This window comes from Aptenodytes patagonicus, chromosome 23 (genome assembly GCF_965638725.1).
Source record: "Aptenodytes patagonicus chromosome 23, bAptPat1.pri.cur, whole genome shotgun sequence".
Taxonomy (NCBI): Eukaryota; Metazoa; Chordata; class Aves; order Sphenisciformes; family Spheniscidae; genus Aptenodytes; species Aptenodytes patagonicus.
The window spans coordinates 7508300-7529507 of NC_134971.1; positions in this window are offsets into that span (position 1 = coordinate 7508300).

The following is a 21208-nucleotide window of genomic DNA, read 5'->3' on the forward strand; positions in this document are numbered from 1 at the left end:
ATACAAACCCATTAAATTCTGCCAAAAGGGGGAAAACCCCCACTAAAATTAAAAAAACACTACAAATGATGCACACTGTTGTTATTCCAATGGGAAGCCCTGTGTGCTGACCTACTCTTCCCCATACATTTCCTTTTTTTGTGGCAAAAACAGCGGTTCAAGCTGTCTGGGAGATGTCAGGAGTGGTCCATGGGCTGACTTCTTGAATCACGAAGCTGTTTTACGAAGTCCTTACATATCTCTAGCTACTTTGGAGGATGGTTTTTATTCACCTTCTCCCCGACCTCTTTGCGGTTCATGTTTCCAGGCTTATTCCTGCCAAAGCCACCAACCCTGCTTTTTAATAAAAGCTGGGCCTCCTGTACGCCTCTAGGATCAAGGGATTTAAGGCAAAACCCACCAATTTTCACATTACTTAGACCCCAAGAACCGGCAGTGCTTCAGCTCGGGGTTTTTCCCACCTGAAGTTGATTAAAACGAAAACTGGAGAGCTGGAAATGAGCCGTAAGAAACACTGGTCTGAACTTTTTGCAGGAGTAAAAGGGGAAAGTGGCAATGAATTGCTATTATGCACATCATGTAGTCCCTGAAAGTGCTGCTGAGTGTAGTCATACATTCATATAGAGTCAGCCAGGAGTCCATTTTTACATCACCACGGACAGGGAGATGGATATGTGGACCATTATATATTCCCAGCTGGAGAAGAGTGGCTTTAGCTTTATGTCCAGAAAGCCCTGGCATTGCTGTGGGCTTTGGAGCGGCTCCTTCTCCTTTTTTTTCTCTCTTATCACCTCTTGCTTTCATGGGATGGTGTCAGGCAGCGTAGCTGCCTTTGCTCCTGCCTCCTTGACCATCACCGCCCTTCCAGGGATGCAGGGATTTGGGAATTGAGCCCGAATGCTGCAGCGATGCCTTTAGCATTCATACACCAACCTCTGCATCTCCAAGTCACTCTGAAAAATATCTATAGCACCAAATCCAGATTTCCTCCCCCCCTTAAGCGTTGTGGCTCTGGGCAGGTTTTGACCCCGTGTTTTCTTCTGGGAGGGTGGGATTTTTTTGCTTTTCTGGATGCTGTGAACAAGATCTTGCCTCATTTGGGCTAAAAAAAAAAAGCCTTTTCTGGCTGTGGCAGCCGCTCACCCCACAGAGCAATGCCGTCGTTTGGGAATATTTGCACTGAACACAGTGTAACCATTTGCTTTTTACATAACGGCAAAGTTTTTTCATAGGAGAAGTATTTAATTTTAATTAGCGGCCGAGATTGCTCTTTCTCATCTTCCGCCTCTGTAATCCTTCCCTTAAATTAAAATGAATTTTTTGTAATTGGAAATTAGAAAAATTATTACGGATTCACATGAAATAGCAGGCTGTATTTGAAGCCCAAGTCACTGTGCATCCCTTGTAGAAGAAAACTGGGATACAGGTGGCTTCACCCATCCCGTCTGCCTTTCGGTGCTGGGTCTGGAGACCTCCCCACACCTTTGGGTTAAAACACATGATGCTTAATTGAGTTATCCAAACTCTTCTCCCCTTTCCACCGGGATGGACTTCTCCCGAGGTTTTGAACCGAAACAAATTGCCTCGTTTCCTAGTTAGATCTCCCTGGGGTGAAGCTCTGCAGCAAATTAGGTATTAACATCTGTACAGCTCTGTTATCCGCCATGCCAATCACAGCTCCATAATTGCCCACAATGTCTTCCCTGAAGGATGCCTGCTTGTATATTTAATAAAACAACCAAACCGGGTCTCAAATTTCCTTGCTTGTATGAAAAATTCATAGCTGCAGTTCCCGGTAAGTGTTGATCCGTCGTACGCCTGCCATCGGCTGCGAGGGGAAATCCTGAGCCCAAGGAGATGCCGGCAGCATGATGGTGTTGAGTGGCTCCTCTCCCAGCGCATCCCGAGAGATGCACGCCAGGGATGCAAGGGGGAAACTGAGGCAGGGAAATGAGAAGCAGACAGAGGATTTGGGGTGAAAAACCCAGGGAAATGAGTTTCCCCTCTTTGCAGTGTCGGGTTGACTTCAAATATTTGCCAAGTCCAGAAGTGAGTTTTAACTCACCCCCACACAGAGGCTGCGGCACCGGCTGGGGCTTTCCAAACTTCTCGGTGGCTCGAGCGCTGCTGGCAAGCGGTTTCAAGCTCGTCTGCTAAAATATGCACCCGAAAATGTAGCGTAAATTGTATATTTGATTGAAAAAATTGCAGTTCATGCTGTGTTGCTTAGTGACATAAATCATCCGGCAGTAGGGCAGAATACTAATGCTCGACTTGTGTAAGGAGCTGACACGGAGCAGCCTAGGTAAGGATTTATCTACCAACCAAATGTTGTTCCCAGGAGAGCAGCACAAGCAATTCTGCATAACAAACACACTCCTCGGCTGCCGGATATACGGATATAGGCACGGACGCAAACCAGGGGCAAATGTATCCACCTGCTCCTTCGTGACAAACTATCTGGAAGAGGCTGGTGCAGAGGAGAGGAGGAGTGCAAGTTTTCTGCCTGGGTTTGTGATGCTGATAGAGAAATAAAAGCACCCAAATGCACACAGGCAGAGCAGTGTTGCTCTGTCGTCGTTACCGGCCGAAACCTGAAATGAAGGGGAAGATTCATAGGGAAGTTTTGCTTCAGTTTGGTAACATTATGGAGCTTTTTTTGAGAGGTGTTTTTTACAGGTTGAGCATCCCGAGCTGCTCTTTTTGGTGTAGGGAAACTGAGGCATGGGAAGGAAAGGACCCATAGCAAGCCCAGGGTGGCTTTGAAAGAGGATGAGCACCCACGGGGCGATGCTCAGAGCTGTATCACTCCCATTTTTGGGGCTTGCTAATTGCCCATCTGGCTTTACCATCCCTTTCAGCTCTTTAAACCACTCACCACTGCACATAGGCATCTGCCTTTGGAGGGGATGAAGCCACCCTGAGCCCCATCCTGGGGTCTGGCAGCTCCCAAAGGATATAGAAATCCCTGGGGATGCATCTGGCGCTAAGTGCTCTACAAAAAGGCACTGGGCTCTTTGAGACCACCCTCTCCCATCTTCGAAGCAGAGCAGACAGCTGGCAAGTTGGGAGGAGAGACGTGTTTAATAGTAATTAGAGATGTTTATAACTGAACAGATGATGAACCGGAGTGCGGGGAGATTAAAGCTGAGATTTGCCAAAGGGGTTTAGATGCACGAGCCCAGTTAAAAAGAACAAGAGGAATCAGACTAAATTGAGGCTGAGTGCCCAAATCTCTTAAGCCTCGGCAATAGATGAAGGGAGAAACGAGCTCTGTCTGTGTTCTGCTATGTCCCAGCGCTGGATTGGGCCCTTTGCAGCTCCCACGATGGTCATCGCGGTGTTGATCCATGGGACAGAAGCGTGGGGGGGACATTTGGGTTGCGATTAACAGGACCATAGCCATGATGGGCTATGATGACCGATGGCCACCCAGTATATATATCCTGGCCAGTATCAGAAATAGTGTGGCCAGCAGGAGTAGGGAAGTGATCGTGCCCCTGTACTCGGCACTGGTGAGGCCGCACCTCGAATACTGTGTTCAGTTTTGGGCCCCTCACTACAAGAAGGACGTCGAGGTGCTGGAGCGTGTCCAGAGAAGGGCAATGAGGCTGGTGAGGGGTCTGGAGAACAAGTCTTATGAGGAGCGGCTGAGGGAACTGGGGTTGTTCAGCCTGGAGAAGAGGAGGCTGAGGGGAGACCTCATCGCTCTCTACAACTCCCTGAAAGGAGGTTGTAGCGAGGTGGGGTCGGTCTCTTCTCCCAAGTCACAAGCGATGGGACGAGAGGAAACGGCCTCAAGTTGTGCCAGGGGAGGTTTAGATTGGACGTGAGGAAAAATGTCTTTACTGAAAGAGTGGTTAAACCTTGGAAGAGGCTGCCCAGGGAAGTGGTGGAGTCCCCATCCCTGGAGGTATTTAAAAGACGTGTAGATGAGGCACTTAGGGACATGGTTTAGTGGGTGGTGGTGTTGGGTCGACGGTTGGACTCGATGATCTTAGAGGTCTTTTCCAACCTTAATGATTCTATGATTCTATGATTCTATTTGGGGGATGCTCCCAGCTCCCTGGGTGATGTTCGTCTCGGCACATGCAATCAGCAGGGTTACCTGCTCCTCCTGCCAAACCGCTTCCCCACGAAGCCTCCCCAGGCACAGCGTCTCGCAGCCCCTTCTTCCCAACAAGCTCTTATCTTCCCGTAGCTGCTTCCTCGGGCGTTGCAAATACCACGATCCCTTTTTTCCCAAATGCTCCAGAGGGGAAACCGGGCATTTAATTTCCAAATAAACCCCTCGGATTCTTTTTTCTTCCCCCCTGCTGCTGCCAAAGTGGTTGTAATAATAATAATTAATCATAAGCAAAGCTCGCTCTTTTGAATGGGACAATATCAATACTAGCTGGCAAGTTATATCATGCTTTACAGTCATTAACTAATTAATCCTCAGAATAACAGAAGGTGCTTTTTAACACTTGAATCATGATGACCAGGGCAACATCTCTGGGACAAAACCCTTCCTTCCTCCCTCCCCAAAAAGAGATGGTTTGGGTTTGGGGGCTGCGGGCGATGCTCAGGAGCATCCCAGGGGGACCAGCATCGCCTCGTGCTGTGGGTTGGACAGGCCTCAAATAAAATAAATAAAACCATATAAACCCCAGGTTGAAAAGCAGAGGGGAGCAGGAGCCTTGGAGCACAACACCCCTGTATTTGAGGGGGTCCCTTTCCACCACAGAGCTGCTTCTTTAATTATTAATAGTTTATTCCACTTTTCCCTCTTTCCTCTAATTTACTGACTTGTTCGGGGGTTTTTTTTTCTCTCTCAACTAGAACAATGGGAGTGTTTTGAAGCTGGAGATGTAATAACGCCAGAGTCTTCAGTTTCCCTGTTATGATTCCTCATTATAAAGTTATTTCCCCATGATTTGAAATATAAATTATGCCTTTGATGTCTGTGTTTTAAAAATTGCTCTTTTTAATTTTCTCCTTTTAATTTTTTCCCAACAAGATGCTCTCAACCCCCCTCCCAAACACCAGCACCGCTTAACTCAACCCCACTGCTCCAATGCGGCTTTGTAAACACGGCTTGGGCAGAATAAATAAAATGCCTCGAATTGCAAGATTTTGCTTTGAACAAATGGGATAATTAGGGCAGCTGGAAAAAAAAAAAAATAGAAAAGAAACAGCCTTGAATGCGATTTCTTTTCTTTTCTTTTTTTTTTTTTTTTAAAGGAGGGGGAAATAAAGCCCAAGCCTCCCTGCTTTTGAGCTTTTTATCAATAAATAAGAGGCAGCAAGCCCATCTGGGTGAGGAGCGCTGTCAGATGTCCCTCCGAGCTGTGTCCCCGCCGTCATCTCCAGCTCCTTTTCCCCTCCAGTTTGCAGCGGTGGCGTGGGATGGGGGTTGCAATGCGTTAGCAGTGGGGAGGTGCACGCTCCGGATAAGCCCCTGCCAATTTTGCTCTAAACTTAATTAAAAGCCGGAGACTCCTGACGCTGGGGCGATGCCAGCTCCCGCTATCATTTCCTATGCGTGCAAATATTTTAGCCTTTGCTTGAGCATTGCCCATAGGGCAGCAGGGACATATAGAAGAAGGTACATGGGTATATAGGGAAAGCATTTTCCCACCAGCATCCCTGGGCGGACAAGCGCCCCGTATCCGATAAAGCTTTTTCTTGGCAAAGCCGGTGTTTGCAGGCAGGAGGGAGCCTGCGAGCGCCAGGCTCTGCCTGCCTGATGCTGGCGATAAAAACCCGGTTGCTGTGAGTTTAATTAAAAATTATTGTTTCATTTGCGTGGTGGGGGCCCACCCTTCGCTCGCAGATGGATCCGTGGGAGCGGGTTCAGTGGGGTGCGTTATCCGTAACAGCAATTAACAGAGCTGAGGAGAGAGGGCGGCACCTTTGGGAGCAAATTAGGAAGAGGGGAGAGGAAAATTGATCCCAGCCCAGGCTGGCAGCATCCCCCGGGATTGCTGGGGAGATGGAAGATGCTTCCCAAACAGCGGGACCGGACTTCTACCAAGGCAGATAAGTCAAGGGGAAAGCACAGCTCTATTATTTTTTTATTTCTTCAGTTTAACATGTCCCTCGCCTGATCCTTCAGCTGAATTTCCAGAGGTGGTGTGTCTCTTCGGCGCTGAGCATCCCAGGAAAGCAGAGAGATTAATGCCATCCTGGCTGCACAGCCCTGCACTGGGTCTGTCCGAGGGATGCTGGAAGGAAGCATGTCCCTGAAAAATTAATATCGTCGGGGTATTCCTCTACCCTGTAGTACACTCAAAAATCGTAGCCTGTTGGGGATTAAAACCTGGTATCTGGCCACCATGAGAAGCAGTTCCCAGCAGGGAGCAAGCCCAGTTCACCAGCTGGATAAACAGGTTGGCAAAAGAAAGTTTGGGAGCGGAGGATAACTCTTGAAACACTTAAAAACCCATGGAAACCCCCAAATCCAGGGCAATTTTGTCCCATCTCATGCAAAGCCCGGCACCATCCTCCCGGCAACAGGGACTGAGCATCCCTGCAAGGCTGTAAATCACCGAGATGTGACAAACATCCCGGATAACTTTCCTGGCTTCGTGGCATGTGCCACAAAACAAGCTGCAAATTAAGACGAGAGTAGATGAGATTGTATTTAAAAACTATACTATACTTGTTTTTATCAGGTCCCCAAGCTGGACGTATTATTATTTTATAAAAATAGGATATTAAAATAAGAATCTGGCTCAGATGAAAAATTTAACAGCCAGTGCGATTTAAGTTTTCATCTTCTAACGGTGTCCGGAGAATGGATGTCTTCTTGAAAAGGACAAACCGCGAATTAAAGTGATAGTCAGATGATAAAAGCCTTCACTTAAAATATATATTTCTTCCCCATGTTATTAATAACATGCAAGATTAATATTTTAAACTGGATGAATTTTAAAACACGTCATTTCCGAGCCAGATTGAAAGCTTTTCGCTGAGGTTATAGCGTCGGGGGGGGGGGGGAGGACCCCTCCCTACATTCATTGTGAGAGCGCTATCTATATTTTATAGATGTTAAATATAAATCTCACTTTCCTCACCCTCCTCATCCTCACCGCATTTTCTTGTGTCTATTTGCACTTTGGAGCCAACACTAACCTGACTACTTTCAAAGGAGGCAGGGATTTGCTCTGGGCAAGCCAAAAAAGCCCTTTTTGCCAGCAAAAAATGCCAGCCCTAACAGATGTTACACTTTTAAAGGGCACGGGAGCATCTCCGTGCCGGGTCCTCGTGTGCCAAAGCAGGAGGGAGAAGTCCATAACTCACTGCAGGGCCCGGGATGCATAATTTATCCCTTGCAATTCTCCATCAATTGGTTATTAAAAGTGCCCTCCCTGTGATGGGCTGTATTAAATATGTACGAGGGAAGAGATAAATCTAGTTCCCAAGGTAACTAACTCCCAGTTCCGGTCCGTAGGGAAAACTTTGCTTATTTTGCCACAAAAGATTGGTTATTTGGCCCATTTGGGGGTCGAAAATTAGTGCTTTCGTGCAAAGCAGAGCAGCATCCCTGTGTATAACCTCCACGAAGGTCTCTGCATCCCCGTGGGCTCTCCAATGACCATGGGAGTGTGGATATAGTCATATATTCAAAAATAAAGTTGAGGGCTGGATCTGTTGGCATCCAGGGCATCATTTTTGCAGAGCTCGAACAGGCAAAGAGTCATTTCCCTCTACGGCCTGTCGATGAGGCGCAAAGAGCATCCCGGCGTCACTGAGCTAAACAAAATGGAAATAATTAAGAAAAAAAATAATTTCCCAGAGCAAAGCACCCTCCGAGCAGCCATTCTCTCCCTGCTAAATGCCAAGGATCGGAGCTCGGGGTCTCGTTGTGATAATGACTGTGAGCTGATGGAGAAACTCCCCGGGGCAGAAGAAAAGATTTGGGAGAATAAAACTGTTCGTGCTGGAAAATGTTCAGCTATGGGAGGCTGCAATGCTGGGGGCAGCTGGGGCTGGCTTTATCGAGGCGAAGGTGCCCTGAGCAGAGCGGGAAGGAGATGGGGGAGCTAAATTGTCTCGCTCCAGTCTCGGGGTGATTGTGTGCCAGCAACTTGTGCATTTTTTTCTTCCTGATGTGGATATTTGGACATGATCCACCTTGTCTTGCTCAGTAACGCTCTTCATCCTGCGAGGTCCAGGTGGCGGCTGGTGCTCTCGGCTGCATTTTTTGGAGGGTGAAGCGGAGGGAAGAGATTGAAGCAATTGCCCTTTGTTTACAGCAATAAATAAAAAGTAATAAAAAGCCCATCATCAATCATAAATAAAATTTAAAAGCCCAGAGCAAATGGTCTTGCTATGTCCAAACTCCACCGTTTCCCTATGGAAAGCCATATCCAACAGCCCCAGGTCTAAAAGCTCTGGGTTTCCCCATCCTTGCCTCCCATGGGGTTTATTTCCTTGCGAGATTGTGGCATGTTCTTCTTATTTTCAGGCATTTTTGGCCCCCAGCAATTTTATTACCCCCATTTCCTCGTGCTCAGCATCACACCCCCAGGTACTGTGATGACCTGAAGCTCTCCGCATCCGATTGCCCTACTTCTTACCGGGCATCATCTGCAAACCGGGAGAACCTGGTACCATAATAATGGTACCATAATAATGTACTGCTGCCATAATCCCTTTGCAAGAAAAAAAAAAAGGAGAAAATAAAGAGGAAAAAAGCCAACAAACCTAATAAAATGGGAGTTTTGGGGCCAAATGAGGAAAGATGATGCTCTTTGGAAATAAAGGAAGAGGAGTGGCTCCGGACACATGAACATCTAAATGGGGATGTTCAAATAATTCAGGCAGAGGAACGAATAAAAAGAAAAAGCTTGGCCAAAGGGGGGAACAGCTCAGGAGGCGGCAGATCCAGGCACGGCCAAAGCAGAGGGAGGCTGGACTGGGCTGAACCTGGCGGCTGGCAGGGAACGGGTCGGATCCTGCACACGTCCGGATGCTTTCCTCCACCTTGTAAGGATGGCATCAATAGATGGCACTCAAGAACTGCTCCTTCCTCTTATTGCAACTCTTCTACGGATGGTGGAGAGGTCATGGCTCAACTGGGGGGCAACTTTTGGAGCAAAGAGGTGCTCAAATGGCCTTGCAGCCCTCCTTGCGTCGCACGTGCTCGAACATATTTCAGGTGTCTAGGCATGACGAGGACGCGATCAAAACTCGAATAAAAATTGCTAAAGACTTTACAAGGACACAGACCTAGGCTGATGTCGGGATACCCCGGCATTCCCATATCCAGTGCTCCCGGTGCCAGTGAAGGGATAAAAAACCCAGGGAGAGAAGGAGGGCAACCCCCCCCCCAACCTCCTCCACCAAATTGCTTTTACTTAACAGTTTAGGTCAGCTTCAAGTAGGTCACAAGGATGTGTGTATCTTCAGAATAAAGTCTTTAATCGGCTGATGGATATGAAAAAATAAATTACAGTGGCAAAATGTAATAAACGTTAAAGGGAAAATGATGAGGGTAATATAACTACATTGATTTAACTAGGATGATATAGAGGAATTGTCTGGTTTATAGGTCTTTAGATGTCTATTAGTGGCTCTGTATTAAGGAATAGGGCTGTTCTCTTGATATACTTAAGAGCTGTCAGTAATTCCTATTTCACAGTCCACTGCTTCAATTCAGAAAGTGCGGTGCAGCCCCAGCGACCCCATCCTGGGCTCGCTGGAGGGTGACCGCCTGCCAAAGGTTTCCTTTGCAAGCCGGCGGCGAGCTAAGCAGCCAGATTATTCAAACCCGTGCCGCGGCGAAGAGGAGCCGGCGGTCCCCTCCCCGGGGACTGTGGTGGCATTTGTTTTAATAACTCCTTTGTTATGCCCTGCTCTTCCTCCGCTGCGGGAAAACTTGGCTCGGGTTGGGGGAAAAGACCCCCAAGGCTTCAATCTGCAAGGTCCAAATCTTTTTCCCACATTTAGGGCCATATCTGCATTTTCAGGCCTTTGAATGCTTTTTGACATCTACCTCTTCGTACCTAATTTTGCCCAAGGGGTGGGAAATTGGTCCTGCTCTTACTGCTCTCCCTTTCCTCCTCCTAAGAAGCATTCCAGCCCAACTCCCAGGGTGCTGGCGAGGCCAGCCTTAATGAAAAAATATAAATATTTTTCCCAAGCAGAGATGGAGGCAGGGAGTCGGGAGCAAATTCACCCCCCTGGCCCTGCCTGAGCCGCTGCCAGCAGGTGGGTTGGTCCTTGGCCAGCTCCGGCGAAGCCTCTGGTTATCCATCGACCTGCGAAGAATGCTTGTAATTTGGAAAGTATGCTTGTAATTGAGAAAAATAAATCCTGGTTGAATTTCCTGGATGGAAGAGGTGATGCCTGGCCATGGCAGCCCAGGACCACAGAGATATTTGATGTTTTTCCCTTTTCCATTTACTCTTTAAACCCCACCAAAGTGAGGAGCATCCCAGCCCAGCAGCCTCCACCATGGCTAAAACCAGAAAATTAAGCTAGCCCAAATAAAAACATCCAATATCATTCTTTAACGTGAAAAAGGACAGATTGGCACAGTTCTCTTCCCAGCCTGCTCGCCGCAGAGAAATAATAACACCCCTTAATTAGACCTGCAGGGTCTATGTCCCTGTTGAGGTGAGGCTGGGATGCAGCTGGTTGGCGGTGGCTTTTCCTGGGTTTTTCCTCCTGGGAGAGCTCGCGCAGGAGCGGATGAGCACCCCGGTGCCGCCGGCCACCTTCTCCTCCTCTCGTTGCCCCACCAAAAAAAAAGATGGTTTTATTGAAATTGAAATTTTCTAGGGGGAAAAAGCAGTTTTCCACTGGGAAAAGGCAAAAGGGTGGGAGCACAGAGAGGTTTGCAGACACCCAACATAGCCAGGGGAGGAAAGAGCAGAGGAGCTTTTGGGAAAGTTGCATCTTCATCCCACCTGAAAGAAGGCGACCAGCTCCAAGTTTTTTGCAAAAGAATTGCAAAAAATTTGCAATACTTGCTTTTTCTCCGGGGTTGGTAGCTGCAAATGTCGTGTGGCTCCTACCAGCCTTGGGATGCTCCTACCATCCTCCTGTTGGGATGCATTGCCATGATGCATAGCATCCTCCAGGGAGCAAACTGCATATCATGACAGAGCACATTTCAGCTGGACACAAAAAGGTTCAACCCTCCGACAATGGAGCAAGAGGGATAGCACAGACCTCTACACCAAAATCCAAACGAAACGCTGAATAAAAAAGAGGTAGGACGGGTTTGAACCCAAAACTGCCTTTCCCTGCTTCTTAGCAAGAAAGAAACATTTCAAAAAGTATCAGAAACATGATGGAAAGATGTTTTTCTTGATATTTCATAACATTTTCACCTGCAGCATTTTGGCTGCTTTCTTTTTTTTTTCTTATGGCTTATGAGTAAAAGAGGTTTTTATTGAAAATCTGCTTTTCAGGAACAAGAAAATCAATAAAAATATATCAGTTTAAGCCTTCGTTAAAGAACTAGGTAAAGGTGCCCCTGTGCAAAAAAGAAAGCCTAAATATCTTGTTTGAATTAGACACCGGACTTTTAAATGTCTCGTTACGAGAGATGAATCCCACACTTAACGTAGATTTTTTTTGCATAACAGTTTGTAAAGATCCCAGTGCCATCGTGAGCGATTCATAAACCAAATAAAAAAGGGCTAAAATCATTGAGTACGTGGTTTGCAATGACTTATTTGGCCAATTCCAGCCATAACCGAATTCCTGAGGCTTCGATTCTCTCTTTAGCACCGTCAGATTGGGCCTTGCATGTGACAGTTTTACCCGTTGTCATTCCCCTCCCTTCTTTTTGTTAACAAACAAAAAATAAGGATGCAGGGCAATTGATCTGGCATTTTTCTAAGCATCTCCTACCCTCCAAGTATCGAAGTTTCACCTTTGGGAATGGCTCCAGAGAGCTGGTAGCGATCTGCATCCTGGCACATGTATTGGACTCCCTGGGAGCTGTTACAGTGATGCAGAGATGCACTTTGCTTCAGTAAATCCAGCAGTCATTTAACCCCCCTGAGCACATATATATATATAATTTTCATCATCCCTTAGTCCAAGCCAGGGCGCTGAAGGACAAAGTTGACTTCTGTATCTTTAATACATTAATCTCAGCTGTTCTTTGCTTTCTCTTCCCAGGCATTTTCACCTCTACTTCCTTTTTTTTTTCTTTTTTTTTTTTTGCTGGACATATTCCAGCAGATCCAGGATGTGTTTGATATTGCTCTTACCGTATCGAAGCATTCAATGCCCACAAATTTCAGTGAAGTGTGGAAGGAAAGCAAGAGATGTTTTTATCTCTCTGCCTCTTCTCTGAATCGCCCAGAGCCCAGACTTCTCTCTGTCTCAGCCACGTGATGCGGCTGCAGCCCCAAAGCGACTCCCTCTGAGTCGAGGGAGGAGGCTGGCGCGATGGGTAAAGCATCAGTGCACACCTCTGGAGATGGGGTCAAGCCTTTGCTCCAGCACAGCTCTTCTGTACGACCTTCCAAAGGGCAGGCAGGCTCGGAGCTGTGCTTCTCCAAGGAGGTGGAAAGCTCCTGGTGCTTCCATCTCCCTCCTGGCGCTTGCATCTCCCTCCTGGCGCTTGCATCTCCCCATTGGTCCTTGCATCTCACTCCTGACACTTGCGTCTTGCTCCCGGTGCATGCATCTCAACCCTGGTGCTTATATCTCCCTCCTGGCGCTTGCATCTCCCTCCTGGCTCTTGCATCTCCCTCCTGGTGCTTGCATCTCACCATTGGTGTTTGCATCTCACTCCTGACACTTGCATCTTGCTCCCGGTGCTTGCATCTCGACCCTGGTGCTTACATTTCACACTTGATACTTGCATCTCCCCCCTGGTTCTTGTATCTCCCTCCTGGTGCTTGCATTTTGCCCCTGTAACGGTGGGCACAGCCAGGATCAGCAGGCAGAGAGCTGCCCCAAGCCCTTGAGCCCAGACTCCACCACCCATCGGGTGGACAACACAAGGGGTTTGTAGCCTCCCTGTAGGAAGGGGCATGTAACAAGAGACACGTTGGGTTTTTGTTCCTCCATCTGCCCCTACGACACACCAGGACCATGCACTGAATAGCTGGAAGGGGCTTAGATGGGCCAGGCACTGTGGGGGTAGGAACGGGCAGGATCTGTCCCAGCACCACCAGGGTGTGGGAAGAGGCCAGGGGAGAAGAGGTGCAAAGTCACCCCACTTCGAGGGACGGCTTTTGGGTGAACACCCATAACTCAAAGCTTGGTTTTGCTTTACTAAAATGAAAACTCTCTGTCAACCCATAATATGGATTAAATCCACAGATGGAGAATGATGCGGCTGAAGGTTTCCGCTCCCCAAGTGCTCTGACTCCTAATGAGGGGGTGGCTCGAGTCACCCCAAAACCCCACGCTCAATGTTCCCCATGTGCAGGGGTCCCACCACCTGCACCGTGGCTCTCTCCTCCCTTTGTATTTCCATCCTGGCTCTATCAAGCAGGATAATACAACACATAATATATAATAACATTTATTGCTGCAGCTACAGAGAGAAAGAGCATTTCTCAAGCGCTATAGGAGCCATATGAGGGTAGCACATATATGTCCCCATAAGGGTTTGTCCAAGATTGCTGCAGGAGAGCAAGCTGAGGAATTAGGAACAAAAAAAAAAAAAAAAAAAAGGGGGGAGAAAAAGAAACTCCCCAAAACCCTTTGGCATCAAAGACCTAGATGGAATGTAACATCTTGAGAACAAAATACATACAGTGTGGAGAGAAATAGCTATGTGTAATGGACAATATATATAGGCAGAAAGAAAACTGTCAGCATCAAGCTGTTCTTGTGAAATATTTGTCAATGCTAATGTTGCATTTCTCAACCTGAAAAAATAACCAACCCACCATGAAGTGACGCTTCATGTTCAAAAACTTCTGGTCCAGGCTCCCAGCATGCGAGTGCTGGGATTTCGGGTCGGACACGTGCCAGGGAATCGCTCTCAGCCCCAAGCTGGAAATGGAGCCCGTTTTTCTTTGCTAGCCAAAGACAAAAGTTCCCCCCCCCCGGCTCTGCTTTCTGCCAGTTTACCCGTCACCCCAATTAAAGGGCATCCAGCAGATGAGAAAACCTCCCCAGCGTTAATCACGGCGGTAACAACCTGCAGCCACCAGAGCAGCGTAATAAGGTCACATCCAGGCAGCAGAGTAACCCACTCCTCCTGTCACCTCTCGTCAGCCCTTTCTCCCCAAATGCCCTTTAATTAAGGGTCGCTAAAGACTTTCACTGCTTGGAAACAATCCCAGGCCCGGGTTTATATCTGCAGCAGAAGGAATGGGCATGGATTTTTGCAGTGAGGAGAAGGAGCAAGGGGCTAAAAACGATGCTCCATTAATAGACATTAATGGACATTAAAATGAAAATAACCCCCCCTGGGCTCCCCCATCAGCTCCATGTCCTTTCGGCGCTGCCTGCCTTTGGATAAATAAAATATCAGGCTCAGATCTGCAGACGGAGCTGGGAGAGGCAGAGTCACCGCCGGGGTCACTTCCCAGCCCTCCCCTTCCCTGCGTGCTCAGCTGCTTCCCAGATGCTGACTAATCCATTCGTTATTAGTTGATAACGAGTGATGCCCATTAACGGCGGGGACTGCGTCTTCCTCCGCTCTGTGCTGTGCCAAACATGCCGCCAGCACGCGATGAATAAATGAGGCTGTAAGGAGGCAGCTCACAGGTCTCCATGGGACAAAGATGCGTCTGCCCCCAGTCCTGCTTTTGGGGACATGTCCAGGTCTCCTTCTCTCCACATGTTATGTCACGGTCAAAGCCACCGCAAAGCTGTCATAGAGGTGGCCAAAGCCTTTGGGAAATTGGGATTGCCCCTCTCCACGGCTGAGAAATATTTGGACCCGCCCAGAGCAGCTTTGTATTGGAAAAGGATGAAATCCTGGTAGTGGCTTCCTACCTCGGTGAAGCGTGGGGAAGCACCACTGACCTCATTAGCAGGTGATGGAGATGACGGAGGGGGTGGGATGTCTCATTATGGGGCATTTTGTCCACTAAGGAGCTACCTGGAATAAAACCTCTGGACATCACAACGTCCTTGGGTGGGAAAAACGAGATGTGCCATCTCATGGGACATAGCTCTCCATTCAGGGCTTTTAGACCTGGTGACCAATTCCAACCTGATTTCAAAAGACACATATCAGTCTCATAAATATATTTCATTAAGAAAGGAATGGGGAAGATCCTACAGTGCCTGTGTGGAGACGAAGGCTGCAATCGCAAGCCCAACCCTTAACTAGACACTAGAGACTCCCCACCAGAAGGAGGTGCAAACACCTTGGCCCCAAGGAAGCTCCTAGAGGGGCTCAAACCGCCTTAAACAACCATAAACCCAAGTAAATAAAAAATCTGGGGACTCTGAGTATCAACACCGGTGAGCAATGACCGGAGGCTCACAGCTGGTTGCTCCCAGGGGCCACAAGCTGGGAGAGGCATTTTGGGGCTGGTGGCATCTAGGGGGGGAATACTCATGTCCAGGAGTTCCACAGGCTCATCAGGCACCAGCAGGAGCCGCCTGCCTTAAAGCAGCTGGAAAATTGAGCGAGCTCGACAGAGAGACACGTCTGCAGATGAACATCTCGGGCCCCCTCTTACTGCCAAGCTGCTAGCGAAACAGATGGCTCCAGGTTAAATGTGAATTGCAAACCTAAAAAATAAAAATGGTGTTTGTGCCCTTCCCTGCACCTTTATGATATATAAAGATACAGAAAGCGGTTTTATTTCCTTCAGAGAAAAAGTGTAGGGTTTTTGGTTTTTTTGATTGAGTTTGGGGTTTTTTTTCTTGCATTAGGGAAAACAAGGCAGGTTTTTGCCTGCCACGAGCTGGGGGAGCTCAGCTGCTTTTGGGGAGTATTTCAGCTCTGGGAAGGGGCAAAGCTTAGGAAAAAAAACAAAGATGCAATGCAACTAATTGCATGAAGCATGGAAAGAATACACGCTGGGGACTCCAGGGTCCCTTGCCCATTTTATAGATGTGCAAAATCCTTCAGAAGAGCAAGAGAGAGATGGGAAGATCTAACAAACCCGTTCTCCTCCCTGGCAAGCCCAAACTGGGACCGGAGCAGGGAAAAGCCGTTTGCACCTCCCAGAGAGCTCCGCAAAGTCAGTTTGTAGAGAGGCGGCCGTAAGGGCCCTTTCCTCCTTCAGCCAGGGATTACGGCGTAATTAAGGTGGCATGTCTGAATAATTACCTCTCCCAACCAGGGAGCTTGTCCCTGGCTCCAATTTATTCTCCTGAAGTGGAATTAGCCAGGAAGTCATTTGTGAAGGGCTGTGTTTTTATTTGGTTTAAAGAAGCCAGCGGAGAGGTAAAAACATCCCCTTCAGCCCTGCTTTCCCCTTCTTTCTCGGCTTCGGGGGCAGATTTATTCCCTGTGACAGTCACTCAATGCCATATCACAATAACAGCCCAGCCACTGGCTTTAAATACAGGTGGGAGAATTAAACAGAAAAATAAGATCGTGGTTGCTACGTACAAGAGGGCATTTAAATATCTTTTCTAATGTAATGATTGCTGTTCAGACAGAGACAAAAGAGAGTATGCGCCTTTTTGGAAAATAAAACTCGCACCACTTTTTTTTCCCCCCATGTAGCGAGAAAAATATATTATTCATATTGAGACAAGGACCAGCTGAAGGATTTGCAGCTGAGGCTGCGGCTGGAGCAGCAGGAGTTGTGCCTGGCAGGTTCAGAGCGAGGTGCCGGCTGGGAATGCTGCGAGAGAAAATCAGCATCGTTGCAAGCAAAGAGGCGAAACCCAACGTGGCTTCACCCAAAGTGGCAATTTCCTCTTGCAGTCAGTGAAACCGAGCGTTTTCATTTGGTTTTGTCAATTAATTAAACTTCTGGTTCACCTTTTAAAGAAAGGGAAAAGAGGGAAAAAAGGGCTTCTTAGGAGCTTTCGAAAATGTCGCAGCAAAATGTTTTGGCACTTCTGAAACAAAGCCTTTCACTTCAGAGATACCAGGATGAAACATCTCGGTGTTTTTCAAAGGTTTTCTGCTCTTTAATTCTTTTTTAACCTGAAATTATTCATCTCATTAACATAATCCTGAATTCACACTGCTCTGGTCCTCCTCAAACATCATTTTCAGCAGATGCACAGACTGATCAAAAAAATCTTTGCAGTGTATTGACTTAAGGCCATAATTCTGCCTGTATCCACACCTTATTTCTAACTCCTAATTCCCTCATCAGTAAATACATCTATCAACCAGTGGCGAGCAATGCAGCCCCATGAGAAACCCATCTTGGGTTCCCAAGATGCCCAGGAGAGTTTGCAGGAGCCTCCAGGCAGCTCCCAGCCCCGGGAAGGATGGGGCTGAGGCGGGAACGCGTGCCTCTCTACGATGCTATAAATATAAATACGGGTGCGTGGCGCTTGGTTTATTGAGATAAATTCAGAAGATGTTCCGCTGGCTTTATATAACACGAAGGCAACGCATGTTTACTTCTATCTGTCGCTGATATAAATATATATAGATATGGTCCATCTCGGTTTGGGCACATCCTCATCGCTATATATGCATTCCTGTAAACTGTACATCCCTCAAATGTGTTTATGCCCCAGATGAATGTTTATACCTGCAGCTGGGTGCATTCCTTCAAACACCGTATTCACATCCCTTTGCATTTGGATGTGCCTGTGGAAAGAGGAGCCTGGCTCGAGATACCTGTGGGTCTCCATAAACCTCCATTTCCAGGTGTGTGGAAAGGCGAGTTTGTGCATGCGCACGCCCAAATCCAGGAGCTTAATAAAATGCTGCAGGTAGGGAAGGTCTGGGGGACTTTTGTCTCCTCCTCAGTTGGTCAAAGCCACTTTACTGTCAGTATAATTCCCCGGATTTCATCAGAAATGTGTTGAAGAAGCCCTGTCAGTGTGGGCGAGAGTCTTGCAGTGCAAGATGATGCAAACTGGATGCCACTGGTGTGGTGATGGGGCATTTGGAGATGGCACGGGACGATGCTCACCCCTGCCTGGAAGCGTGGGAGTTTGCAGTGGGGTAGGCAGGTCACCGGGGAGGGGCTTTGGGGGTGTGGGTTTGTGCAGACCCCTCTTCTTTCTTGACTATTGTGGTGTTAACTAGTGTAATGGTCTCACCTTTGGGATCACTCTGCCCCCGGTGCTGGCACCCAAGGCGTTAAGGGAGAGGGGATGCAACAACTCAGTGCCCGTTACAAAATAAGCTTAAGGCATCTCGTTAGCTGGAGGGCTGAATTCTCATTTACACTCCAGCCTCTCCAGGCTGCGCGGCGAGGGCTGCAAACGCAGCTCCCGGAACCCTTTTATGTTCAGAACAGCTCAAGTGTAAATGAGAATCAGGCCCTCCAGTGCCATTTCTTTTCTTCCAAAGAGAAAAAAATCTCCTTGACTACAGGGAGTGAAGTGGGTCAAGATGGTTTGGGGTTGACTTAAATCTCCTTGACTCTGTGGCGGGCGATGGCTGTCCTTCACTTGAGAGTGGAAATGTTTAAGCTCCTTTCCGAGGCAAGGGTAGTTTGCAAACCGAGGCACAGCATCCGTGGAAGACGGAAGATGCTTACCCCATCACTCCGGTATCAGAGCAAAGGGGCTTCCCCAGTTTCCCTCCAAGCAGTGGTCTCCTCCGAGGAGCAGATGAGCAGGCGATGATCAAGGTCAAGGAACTCTTCTGGCCTTCACTCACAGAGAAATGACATTGCAAAGACATGCCCAGCAGACAGCAGGTTTCGCTGCGGTAATCTTCCCAGATTTTGTGCTCCATTGCTCTAAAAGAGGACACAGTGTTTTGAGTGTAGTGAAATAAATCTGGGTGCACGGGTAGCTGCAAAGGCTGTGTCTCCTGCCGTCGGGGATGAAAAGGAACCGCAGTGGTGAAAAGGAGATGGACCCATGTGTAGCGTAAATACCTGAGGATGGTATTAATTAGCGCAAAAAAGAGGGGGAGGAAAGAGTGATTTGGCTGTGATACACACAAAGATGTTCATCTTCTATTGAGTGGGTAATGAGGCTGTAACAAATTAATATCTGGGGCTGGAATGTGTTCAGATGAGGTGATGAGGACTTGTCAATGCCTGGGAATGAGGATTTTGGAGACAGGACTGTCAAGATCCCCCAGGATCTTCAGAAACTATTTGTAAGGTCACTTTGACCCTATTGATGACACCCTCTTCCACGGAAGGTGCCTGTTCCCCTCTCAGAGGTGAACCCACCATGGCTGCCAGCACTGGCACGGCCCCTCAGTGACTCCAGTCACCTGCTCTGGAGCAGGGGACACCAAAGCAGCCTGTCCTTGCCATCCCCGCTGCCGTCACTCCGCGCTGACGGAGCAATGGGATGCGACGTGCTTGCTGATTCATTGCCTCTCCTGGCGATGTCGAACAACCCTCTTAGGAGCTTCCCTTAGCACTTAATCAGAGAAGAGCTTGTCTGTGGCATCTTAAGGACTTCTCAGGTGAGACACATTCTTCCCTGAATAATAAAGTGAGCTAATGTACAGGTGGAGAAAGGACAAGATTTTTTTTGACACTGCAACCCTTAACATCTGATTGCAGCCTATTCCCATGACGGATGCATAGAGAGGTGACGCTGGGTTTGGTGAGCAACTTATTTACTGTCTTTTTACCGTTCTCACTTCGCTGAAGCCTGAGCAGCCTCCAGCTTCATGCAATGACCCTTGCAAGGTGAGATAGGGTCCTCCTCACTACAGGGACCACATAGGGAGAAGTTAAGTGACTTGGCAGGGGTTGCAATGGATCTAACTCCGATTTCCCAACAGAAATCACCCCAATTATTAGCCTAAGTCATCATGGAAGAGCTCTGACCTCCATATTCTTCCTTTACACCAAGGAGAAGATGCTGGAGGAATCTGAAATTCAGATTCCTCGCTTTTGAATCACATCTGCTGCTATCGCTTGTGTTACAGCAGCTTGCAGAGCTCGGTGGAACTGGCACCGCGTGTGCTGGATGCTACCCACATCCAGCCCTCCAGTTATTATCATTGCTATTGTTATGGAATAAATCATTCCTTAAGCTTCTCTCTTTCATTGCAAATTGTCCATGAAACACTTGCAATCTCTGCAGAGAGACACCTGGGTTGACAGACTAAATCAGATCAGTAATCAAATCCAGATCCCATCTTCTGCTACCTGGTATGAGTTATTAGTACCAGAAGGTGTTGAAGGGAAATGCAAGAATCTCTGCAGGAGGAAGAAGAGATGTGTAGGAAAGGTTTCTTCTGCTTAGATCTGAACTAGAAAGATCTGGAGCTTTCTCATATACATTATTTAGCCAATAATATTTACTCTTTTATTTCTAGATATTTGAGGTCTGGGTCTTAACAACAGTTATGCCTGATGTTTGCAGCAACCAGACCTTGGGTCAGTGAGTTGCACCAGTTACCAACACAAAATAGATAAGGCAGGAGCACGAGGGCTGATGCAGGGCAGGTAGGACCAGCAAGGATGGAGCAGGAAGGCAGCTCCTTAGGTTACTCCTAAACCTGGACAAAATTTATTTGGAGTCATAATTGTGTGAAACGCATGTTTTAATGGGTTGCAAAACTTATCCTGAATAGAGTCCTACACCTAGCTGACAGGGTATGGCCCGTGTGCCCCGTTTGGCATGTCGGTTGGGGCATCGAGAAGTGAAAATTTGCCCTCAGTCGACAAGAGCTCCAGGTCTCTTCATTGATTTTTGTTTTCCTCGAGATTTAGGTCCTCTTGCCCATATCTTCTAATAAAAGCCTCAGTTTTCCCTGCCTGTGAACCCCTCTGCCCAGCACAGCCGTATTGCCGGGGATAAAGGGCCCTGGGGAGCAGAGCAGCACCGGCTCCCTGCACTGCTCCGCACCAGGGTCGATACCGAGTCGCTGTCTCTAGTAATTGGACTCCTCGTAGAGACAGGCGAAGCTGGCGACTTGAAACTGCATTTGCACCTTCTCCTAGGATTTTTTGGCTCAAAGTCTCCCCGTCTGGAGAAATCAGATGTTTTTTCAGAGGCTGATGATGGGGAGAGGGCAGTGCATGTTGCACCCTTGCAACCCCCCCTTAACTATTCAGTTGCACCAGAAAATGATGTTTTCTTTGTTTGCAGATGAAGATTCAAGGCTTTATTTTGTACAGTGGGTTTTTTCTAGTGTATTTTGTCCCATTCCCCTGGTGCTTTCCTTGGCAGAGAAGCCAGCGCTGCCTGGGCTAGCAGCCCCCACTTTCTT